Source organism: Budorcas taxicolor, chromosome X, assembly GCF_023091745.1.
Source record: "Budorcas taxicolor isolate Tak-1 chromosome X, Takin1.1, whole genome shotgun sequence".
Classification (NCBI taxonomy): Eukaryota; Metazoa; Chordata; class Mammalia; order Artiodactyla; family Bovidae; genus Budorcas; species Budorcas taxicolor.
In genome coordinates this window covers 63214511-63224476 of record NC_068935.1, presented here as the reverse complement: position 1 = coordinate 63224476, position 9966 = coordinate 63214511, and the positions used below count along the sequence as shown (strand labels likewise).

At 46.0% G+C, this 9966-nt stretch overlaps 2 pseudogenes; both read left to right on the top strand.

The window, feature by feature from the left end:
* The first annotated feature begins 6736 nt into the window (after nucleotides 1-6736).
* Nucleotides 6737-9966, top strand: part of LOC128069473 (histone-lysine N-methyltransferase PRDM7-like) — a 99432-nt pseudogene continuing 96202 nt past the window's right edge.
* On the top strand, nucleotides 8208-9728 carry LOC128070054 (eIF5-mimic protein 2-like; annotated as a pseudogene).

Here is a 9966-nt window from a genome sequence, read left to right as displayed (position 1 = left end):
TAAAGTAACTAGCTGCAAAACTGCTATCAATTATGAATCTGAAGTGCATGTGAAAGCTCCATGTTGTGAAACCCAGTAGCCACCACCTCAATCCTGAGATCAAAGTAAGGCTGTCACAGCAGGCAGAGAGGGACCAGGTTCACTCATGTGGGAGCAATGAGAAGAGTCAATGCCAGTTCTGAGAGACTCTAGCCAAAAAGGGAAGCCTTGAACCTTACCACGAGGAAGCTCCAGACAAACCCGACTTGAGGCACACTGCACAAAGCAGTTGGCTTCTGATCTTCCAGAGCTTCAACCTCAGGAAAGTTAAGCAAAGGCTGAGGGATGCTGAAGGACGCCTGACCCTGACCCAGTTTCCTGTGCATCAAGACCATCAACTGGACAGTGGGGACAGTGGGACAGGGTCTGAGGACAAGATGGCAGTGGTATGTCAATGCTAGCTTCTAGACTTGACTGTGCTTACCTAAGAGGCGTCCTGTGGTGACAGAGCCTGATTAGACTAGCAACTTACTCTTCAAATGGCTCAGGAAAAAATATTATGTGTATTACACCAAGTTTTCTGTAAGTTTGTGACTGCTCTCGAAATCTGAAAAGAATAATTTTTAACTCTAAAAAACAAGAGGGACTTCCTTGGGACTTCCCTGGAGGTCCAGTTGTTAATACTCTGCACTTCCAATGCAGGGGGCTGGAGTTCAGTCTCTGGGCAGGGAACTAGATCCCACATGCTACACAGTGCATTCAAAAAACAAACAAACAAACAAAAAAGGAGGGAGGTTCAAGAGTGAGGGGACATATGTATACCTATGATTGATTCAGAAATAGGGAAAAAAAAAAAAAACAAGACAATACTGTAAAGCAAATATCCTCCAATTTAAAATAGCTTAGAAAAAGAGAGAAATGTCCACTTAGAATTTTTCTGAAAACCGACCAGACCACTGAACTCAGTGAAACCTAATTGAATGTCTATCTGAAAGAGTTAGACTCTGTCTGTAGTGACCAGGTACACACCACATTGAATCCCCAAGCTGGCCACTACTCAGTGTTCTCTGAGCAGGTTGAGACTCCTCCTGCACTCCCCCACCCGTGATGGGCTCCTGAAAATTCCCTGGCTCCAGCCCTTCCTGTTCATTGTAAATGCACAAAACAGCCTTTCAGGTGACCTGCTGGAGTCTCTGCCTTGGATCTCTGGTCAACTGAACTTGGAAAGGGCTTGTGTGTGTACTCACACACATGCCTGTCCCCCACCTAAGTGGGCACAGAATCCCCCCCACTCCCCTGTGCCCATGGGACCTGGTAGTCAGGGCCTGAAGCCCAAGTGTGCAGCTTCCTGGAAGGCAGCTCAGGTTCTGGCACCTTCTGGATGACACAGGCCATGCCTCCTGTTTCACTTCAGTATTTTCCTTCCTCTTGGGTGCACTTGGCATCAGCACCGTCTGCAGAGCTCAAGGACAACTGCCGCTGCCTCCTGGGGTCCCAACTGTTCCTAGAAGGAATCACAAAGTGTTGGTTTTCCTGGTTGGCCCAGGCACAGTCTCATCTTCCCGGTCAGACCATTAGGAATTCTAAAATTAGCTTCTACAAACCGATTTCCTTCATAAAAGATCCACCCCACACCCCCTTTAGGGGTGAGAAGACATGCCCTGAGCACCTACACAGCAACCACTTTACCAGTCACTCAGGCGTGTCACTCTTTGCGACTCAATGGTTGGCAGCACTCCAAGCCTCCCTGTCCATCACCAACCCCCAGAGTCCATACAAAATCATGTCCATTGAGTCGGTAATGCCATCCAACCATCTCATCCTCTGTTGTCCCCTTCTCCTCCTGCCCTCAGTCTTTCCGAGCATAAATGGTCTTTTCAAATGAGGTAGCTCTTCGCATCAGGTGGCCAAAGTATTGGAGTCTCAGCTTCAACATCAGTCCTTCCAATGAACACCCAGGACTGATCTCCTTTAGGATGGACTGGTTGGATCCCCTTGCAGTCCAAGGGACTCTCAAGAGTCTTCTCCAACACCACAGTTCAAAAGCATCAATTCTTCGGTGCTCAATTTTCTTTATACCCCAACTCTCACATCCATAAATGACTACTGGAAAAACCATAGCCTTGACTAGACGGACCTTTGTTGACAAAGTAATGTATCTGCTTTTTAATATGCTGTCTATGTTGGTCTTAACTTTTCTTCAAAGGAGCAAATGTCTTTTCATTTCATGGCTGCAATCAACATTTGCAGTGATTTCGGAGCCAAAAAATAAATAAATAAAGTCAGCCACTGTTTCCACTGTTTCCCCATCTATTTGCCATGAAGTGATGGGACTGGATGCCACGATCTTACTTTTCTGAATGTTGAGCTTTAAGCCAACTTTTTCACTCTCCTCTTTCACTTTCATCAAGAGGCTCTTTAGTTCTTCTTCACTTTCTGCCATAAGGGTACTGTCATCTGCATATCTGAGGTTATTGATATTTCTCCCGGCAATCTTGTTTCCAGCTTGTACTTCCTGCAGCCCAGTGCTTCTCATGATGTACTCTGCATATAAGTTAAATAATCAGGGTGACAGTATGCAGCCTTAAAGTACTCCTTTTCCTATTTGGAACCAGTGTGTTGTTCCATGTCTTGTTCTAACTGTTGCTTCCTGACCTGCATACAGGTTTCTCTTTACCAAGTCAGCCCTAAACACACAGATCCAGGCAGGATGCCTCACACCCATTTCTTCATCTACTGCAAAAACAAACAAAGAAAAACTCCTCTACTTCCTCCATTTTAAATGATTGGTTACTGAGCCTCCAGGATGTTCGGAAGCTGTTCACAAGAAACAGCTAGCAGAGTTGAACCCAGGACTCCCACTGCAGGGCTTTCTGTCTATGCCAAAGCCCCATCCCTTTGCTGAACAAATGTCCCTCACAACAGCAGAAGGTGGTTTGCTGCGTGATGCACTAGAAAGAGCAAGAGGAGCAATGCACACACTGCATGGAGGAGGAGGAGACAGATGCCCAACAGAGGCTATGGGAAGGCTCACTGAGTAGTGCTCACTTTAAAAGGCTGCAGTATAAACAAAGGCTCTGTGACAAAACACATTGCATCTACTCGCACCTCTTCGACTGCAAAAGTGGTGCCCAAAATCCCAGCAGGAGTACAGAGAAAGCCAGGGAATCAGGCCTAGCTAATAAATCTGCTCATGTGTGCATGTGCACATGCACACACACATGCGCAAATGCTCCAGAGGTAGACGGAGATGAGGCAGGTGAGGAGGGTCAGGAGACCAGAGATAGGGAAGCGACTGCCAGTGCCTCCTGACAGCACACCAAGAGATGTGGTGACCACAAAAGGTCCCTTTCCCTTCCAGGAAAGACCTGAGTCTATCGAAGACAATGAATAAGACACCAGTTGAGGGTGACAGGGAAGGAGGGACCAGCCGGCCAGGCTCTGGATGGTACAGGAAAGAAAGAATGTGGGTCCCACTGGCCCCTAAGACCCTGTAGCAGGTCAGTGCACTATGGACAAGGGCCAGCCTCATTGAATGGTTAGGCCCTGTCCATTCAGGACACCCTCTCTGGACTCCAGGTGGAGGTGCTGCTGCCCCCAGTGCCCACCTGGGTCTCAGGAGGTGGAAGAGACACTGGGTTGTCCTTTCCACCTCCTGCCCAGAGAATGACAAAGGCCAGTTCCCAAAAGTCAGAGCAGGGTGGGCAGAGTGACTGCTTGGGTCTCACAGGGTCCCTGTAATGAGGGGTTTACTCCTGACTGGATCCTTCTTGGCTGGTTCTCTTTCTGTGTTGTTGTCACATCAAATCTCACAAAGACAAGGCAGTCCAGGTGCCCACAACATCACTCTCCCAGGTGCAAACAACTCTCCTTATTTATTATGGGCAGGGAGACAGGGTGGCTAGCGTGATGTTCCCCTGAACCAGAAAAGAGACACTCTAGATTGTGTCTCTTCTACCACCTGAGACCCAGGGCATTGGGGGCAGAGCACCTCCACCTGGGGTATGGAGAGGGTGTTCTGATGGACAGAGCCTAACTGTCCAGTGTCGCTTCAGGGCGTATGGGCAAGAGGGGCACTAACTCCTTTATAAATATTTCACACAACCACTGAGTTCCTTTCGGGTTTTGGTTTCAGATCTTTTCGATATGGTCCGTTTTCAGAGACTTTATTGAATTTGTTACAATATTGCTTCGGTTTTATGTTTTGATTTTTTGACTGCAAGGCATGTGGGATTGTTCCCAAATCCAAGCTCCCTCTGCTTGTCTCACAACAGGCCAATAAATCAGAGGCAAGGTGCTGAGGCCTGGAATATGAATTTACTTGGAAAGCTGTCAGACTGAGAAGATAGCAGACTAATATCTCGAAGAAACCATCTTGTAAGGGTCTGGATGCCAGTTCTTTTATAGAACACAGAGCTGGGGAGGTGATAAAATAAAGTAAAAAGGCCATTATTCTGGCAAATATCTCCTGGAATGGCCAGTCTCGGGAGGAGATGTGTTACTTTCTCCCTTCCTGTAGCCATCCACAAGTGGACAGGTCCTGAACAAAGGCAGACAGTCAGAGTTTCCTGAGGCAGGCCATTACGTATGAACAGTATCCCTGTAGTATATAAACCAACAGGAAACAAAGGTTAAAGTAAAACATTCAACGTGGAGTCAGATTTTGTTCTTCCCTGTAACAATTCCCCAGGGTCAGTGTCCATTCCACAGTCTTATGGAGAAAGGGGTGATAACTGTTCTAATTTCTCCATGAGTTACATCTTTTGGGGTGTGCCCACCACTGGTGCCAGTGTTCTGAAAGTCTCTACTTCATATGTTTAGACATAAAAATATTTATAACATAAGTGTTAACAGTTATGTTTTATTCAGTAAGAATCTTTTAGGAATTCAAACCCAGAAGGTAGCATCTAAAGTTAAGGAATTTAGCACTTTTCTATGTATGCGAAGATGCACCAGCCATCTCAGTGAAATCGTTCCCTTTGATGCACACCTTACCACCTGGGACCAGTATCCTGTCTTCTTCCCGAGTTTCCTTAGGAATCACCTTGGGAAGTGGCTGCAGTCTGATGGCTGGTAGAGAGCAGGTATTCTTCTCCTTCCCTAGTTTCTTCAGGGCTCACCATGAGAAATGGCTGCAGTCTGATGGCTGATAGAAAGCACATATTGTTTTCCTTCAGGAGTTTCCTTAGGGCTTACTGTGGGGGGTATCTGCACTTTGATTGCTGCTAGAAAGCAGATATTCTTCTTTCCCAAGTTTCCTCAGGGCTTACTGTGGGGATTGGCTGCAGTTTGATACCTTCTGGAGAGTAAGAGGGGAACCTGGGTCCCCATTGAGATCATCTCAGCAGAGACAGCAAGCACATCCTGTGACTCTAGACAATCTTCCAATGTTCAGAGTCAGCGTTCAGCCTGCAGGATCCACAGCCATCAGCTCAGCCATCATGCTCTGCACTTAGTTGCTATGTAGCCCTGAAATTTACACTGCAGGAGGTCCTCTAAAGGTGGCATCCTTTTAAGCAAACTCTCAGTCACATCCTCTAAGCCCAACCCAGCCCCAGCTTTGCTGAGAGGGTCTCACTGGGGATGCAAGTTCCCCCTCCTGTACTCCCTCATTCCAGTCACCATCTGCAGGGATTTCGGAGCCCCCCCAAAAAAAGTCTGACACTGTTTCCACTGTTTCCCCATCTATTTCCCATGAAGTGATGGGACCAGATGCCATGATCTTACTTTTCTGAATGTTGAGCTTTAAGCCAACTTTTTCACTCTCCTCTTTCACTTTCATCAAGAGGCTTTTTAGTTCCTCTTCACTTTCTGCCATAAGGGTGGTGTCATCTGCATATCTGAGGTTATTGATAGCCCCAAATCCCATCAGCTTTGAAGAACCTGGGTCCTAACCTGAAGGGAGCTCACATCTTGTCAGCTTCAGGGACCACAAGTCCCTTCATCGGCAGAAATACCAAATCCCCTAATGCTGCGAATCTCAAATACCTAGAGTAACCCCAGTTCCCCTCAGCTTGAAACACCCTAAAGATAGCACCTGCAGAGAGACCAAATTTCCTTTACCTTGGAGACCCTGAATACCTCAGCCTGGGAACTCTTAAAACTCTTTGTCCTCAAGACCTCCACTGTCCTGCTTGTCAGAGACCTAAAGCCCCTTAATTCGAAACCTCTGATTTCCTCAGCCTCAAAGATCCCAATTTCTCTCACCCTGTGCATTCTACATCAGCCAAAAGATCCCCAGTCCCCTCTGTCTGAAGATCCCAGTTCCTTCACCCCATGTGTCCCAGATCTTCTCAAGTGGAGTGACTTGTCCCTTAAACGTAGAACTCATGTTAGGCCCAGATTTTTCCGAGTCCCCAGGCAGAGATCCTCAAAGTCCTTCTTGAAGAAATGTTCCCTTTCCTGCACTGGAACAGAGCCCTGATTTCAGCCTGACCCCAGGCCACCAGTTAGGGGCTTCCAGGTCTCCTCAGGACTCCCTCTGTCACCCACATACACATCCTCCCAGTGCTTTTTCCTCAGAGGGGCTGAATTGTAGGGGAACCAAAGGAACCAAATCTTCTTCACATTAGGGTGGCCTGTCATAGCCGGTCAGGATCCATCCACCCCACCAACAGCCTCACTCCGACTTTCCCCACACCTTCCTGCCCTGGACACTCCACCCAAGGAAGACAGACCAGGCTCTGGACAGTGGTCTGGGCTATCTCAGCATCTTCTTCTTCCATAGGCACCTTGGCATTGAGGGAGTCCCATGGCCATGAGCCCAAACAGGTCTCCAGAGGAGAGCACTGAGGGAGATGCTGGGAGAACAGAGTGGAAGCCCACGGTGAGAGGCAGAGAAGGCAAAGCTGGGCTGTAATCCAGCTCTAAGGAAGGACACGGCACCGGTCCCTGAAGGATCACAGACTGCTTGCCTGGGTAGCTGAGTGAACTTCTCTGTGAACGTAAACAGGATGAAAATGCCTGGTCCTGTCTGAGACAGTGGGGTGGAGTGGGACAAAACAGGAAACTAGCATCATCAACTGCTGTGTCCAGGGAGAGTTAGGGAAATGCTCAGTATTTGTTCAGTTAAGTAGGACACAGGTGAGAAGGAAAGTCTTTGTCCCTGTCTCACAGAGACCATCCAGTAGCTTCAGGCTACTCCCTGCACAAAAGGTAGAGAAGTCAGCTCTAAGGTCTGACTTATATTAGTAAGTCACTGATGAAATCTATTATTTTCCTTAGGCCAGACATGCTTTCTAAGACATTTCCATATGCTTCTCCAAGGAAGAATGGGCAGATATGGGAGAATGGGAAAAAATCCAATATAAGAATGTGAAAAGGAACTACGAAGTGCTGCTCGCTATAGGTAACAGGAAGTGCTGGGTGCCTGTGAGCCTGGGAAACATGAAACAGGTCTTCAGCTTCAGTGTTTGCTTGGCCCTCTCTTAGGTGGCTTCATCTGCCCACAGTTCCCTTTTGTGTGGAGACTAACCTGGAGGAAATTTTTATTGTTTTACCAAAGTGGGGTTGAACTTGGCAGTGCAGAGCTCACCTCTTGCCTTGTTTTACATTCTCCCGGCCCATCCTACTTATTTCCCTGACTTTGTAACACTTTCCATTGCTTCTGTGCTTTGTGCCTCCTTCTTAGAACATCTATTTTGCTTCTTTCCAGGTTTCAACCAGCTTTCATGCATCACTGCAAACAAGTCATCAAACCCCAGGTAGATGACACTGACGATTCTGATGAAGAATGGACACCAAGGCAGCAAGGTGAGGGGCCAGGAGGATGTAGAGGTGTCTTCCTGAAACCAGCCTGGGCTAAGGTCTCAACTGCATCTCAGCCATTAGCAAAAAAAAAGAAAAAAGAAAAATATAATTTTCAGCATTCTGAAGTGGTTGTGGCTGAATATTGACATAAGCCTGAATGAAGGTGAATATATAGATTTTCTAGTGTAATTCTCAAAAGTTTTTTGTTTAAAATCCATCATTCTTTTTAAAAAGAATTATTTTTGCTAAACATTCTTAATCAAAGGCAATTAAAGAAACCTTAGACTACAAATTCACCAAAGAGATTTTTAATGCTAATCTCATAATAATTCTGTTATTGGGGGGGGGGGGGTGGCATCTCTTCCCTCCTCCTCCTCCTCCTCGCATTAGTTCCGGTAGCAGAGGAGACACTGCTGCAGTTGCTGCCACCTCTGGGGTTTCTGGCTCTTTTCTCACCGCCTGAAATTCGGGTGTCTTTTATGAATAATCAAAAGCAGCAAAATCCAACACTATCAGGCCAGCGTTTTAAAACCAGAAAAAGAGATGAAAAAGAGAGTTTTGGCCCCACTCAGTTTCAAGCCTGCATTATTCAAGGCTTAACTGAAATTGGTACTGATTGGCTCAGAGGTTAAAGCGTCTACCCGCAATGCGGGAGACCTGGGTTCGATCCCTGGGTCGGGAAGATCCCCTGGAGAAGGAAACGGCAACCCACTCCAGTATTCTTGCCTGGAGAATCCCATGGACAGAGGAGCCTGAAGGGCTACAGTCCACGAGGTCGCAAAGAGTTGGACGTGACTGAGCGACTTCACTTTCACTTTCTGGAGCAAAACTTGATTATCGAGGATATGCAGAAACTCTGACATTCTGGTGGCTGGCAGAATGCTGGCCCCAGGTGGTACACTGGCAGATGACATGATGCGTACAGATGTCTGTGTGTTTGCAGCACAAGAAGACCTAGAGACTATGCAAGCATTTGCTAAGGTTTTTAACAAGTTAATCAGGCGCTACAAATACCTGGAGAAAGGTTTTGAAGATGAAGTTAAAAAGCTGCTGCTGTTCTTAAAGGGTTTTTCAGAGTCAGAAAAGAACAAGCTGGCTATGTCGACTGGTGTTCTTCTGGCTAATGAAACACTTAATGCATCCGTTCTTAATAGCCTTTACAATGAGAATTTGGTTAAAGAAGGGGTTTCAGCAGCTTTTCCTGTAAATGAAAAAGATATCAATGCAGTAGCTGCAAGTCTTCAGAAAGTGAGCATGGATAACAGACTGATGAAACATTTTCCTGCCAATAAACAAAGCGTTGAACACTTCACAAAGTATTTTACTGAGGCAGGCTTGAAAGAGCTTTCAGAATATGTTCGGAATCAGCAAACCATAGGAGCTCGTAAGGAACTCCAGAAAGAACTTCAAGAACAGATGTCCCGTGGTGATCCATTTAAGGATATAATTTTGTATGTCAAGGAAGAAATGAAAAAAAAACAACAACAACATCCCAGAACCCATTGTCATTGGAATAGTATGGTCCAGCGTAATGAGCACTGTGGAATGGAACAAAAAGGAGGAGCTTGTGGCAGAGCAAGCCATCAAGCACTTGAAGCAATACAGCCCTCTACTTGCTGCCTTTACAACTCAAGGTCAGTCTGAGCTGACTCTGTTACTGAAGATTCAGGAGTACTGCTATGAAACACTCATTTCATGCAAGCCTTCCAGAAAATAGTGGTGCTTTTTTATAAAGCTGAAGTTCTGCGTGAAGAACCCATTCTAAAATGGTATAAAGATGCACACGTTGCCAAGGGGAAGAGTGTCTTCCTTGAGCAAATGAAAAAGTTTGTAGAGTGGCTCAAAAATGCTGAAGAAGAATCTGAGTCTGAAGCTGAAGAAGGTGACTGAATTTTGAAACTACACCCTCAGTAAAGCAAACAGGAGTTGTAGATAAAATGTCATGTCTCATGTGTCCTGGTTCTTACATCTTCCTACCTCCCTATATCAAGCATGATATAAGGGCTTTCATGGCAAATTTTATTTTAACTGTTTCTATGGTTACTGGAAATGTTGGATTTAGTTTCTAAAACCATGTTTTAAGTAGCTACAGGAGCTATAGATTTGAATCTGATGTTGCATTAGTCTTTTCAGTTATCTTCTACCTCCTGTATTTTCTACTGTACTAATGTAATTTAAAGCCTTCCACAATGAACAATTCACTTTATTCCCTGGGTTTTCTATATAAACAGTTTTCAA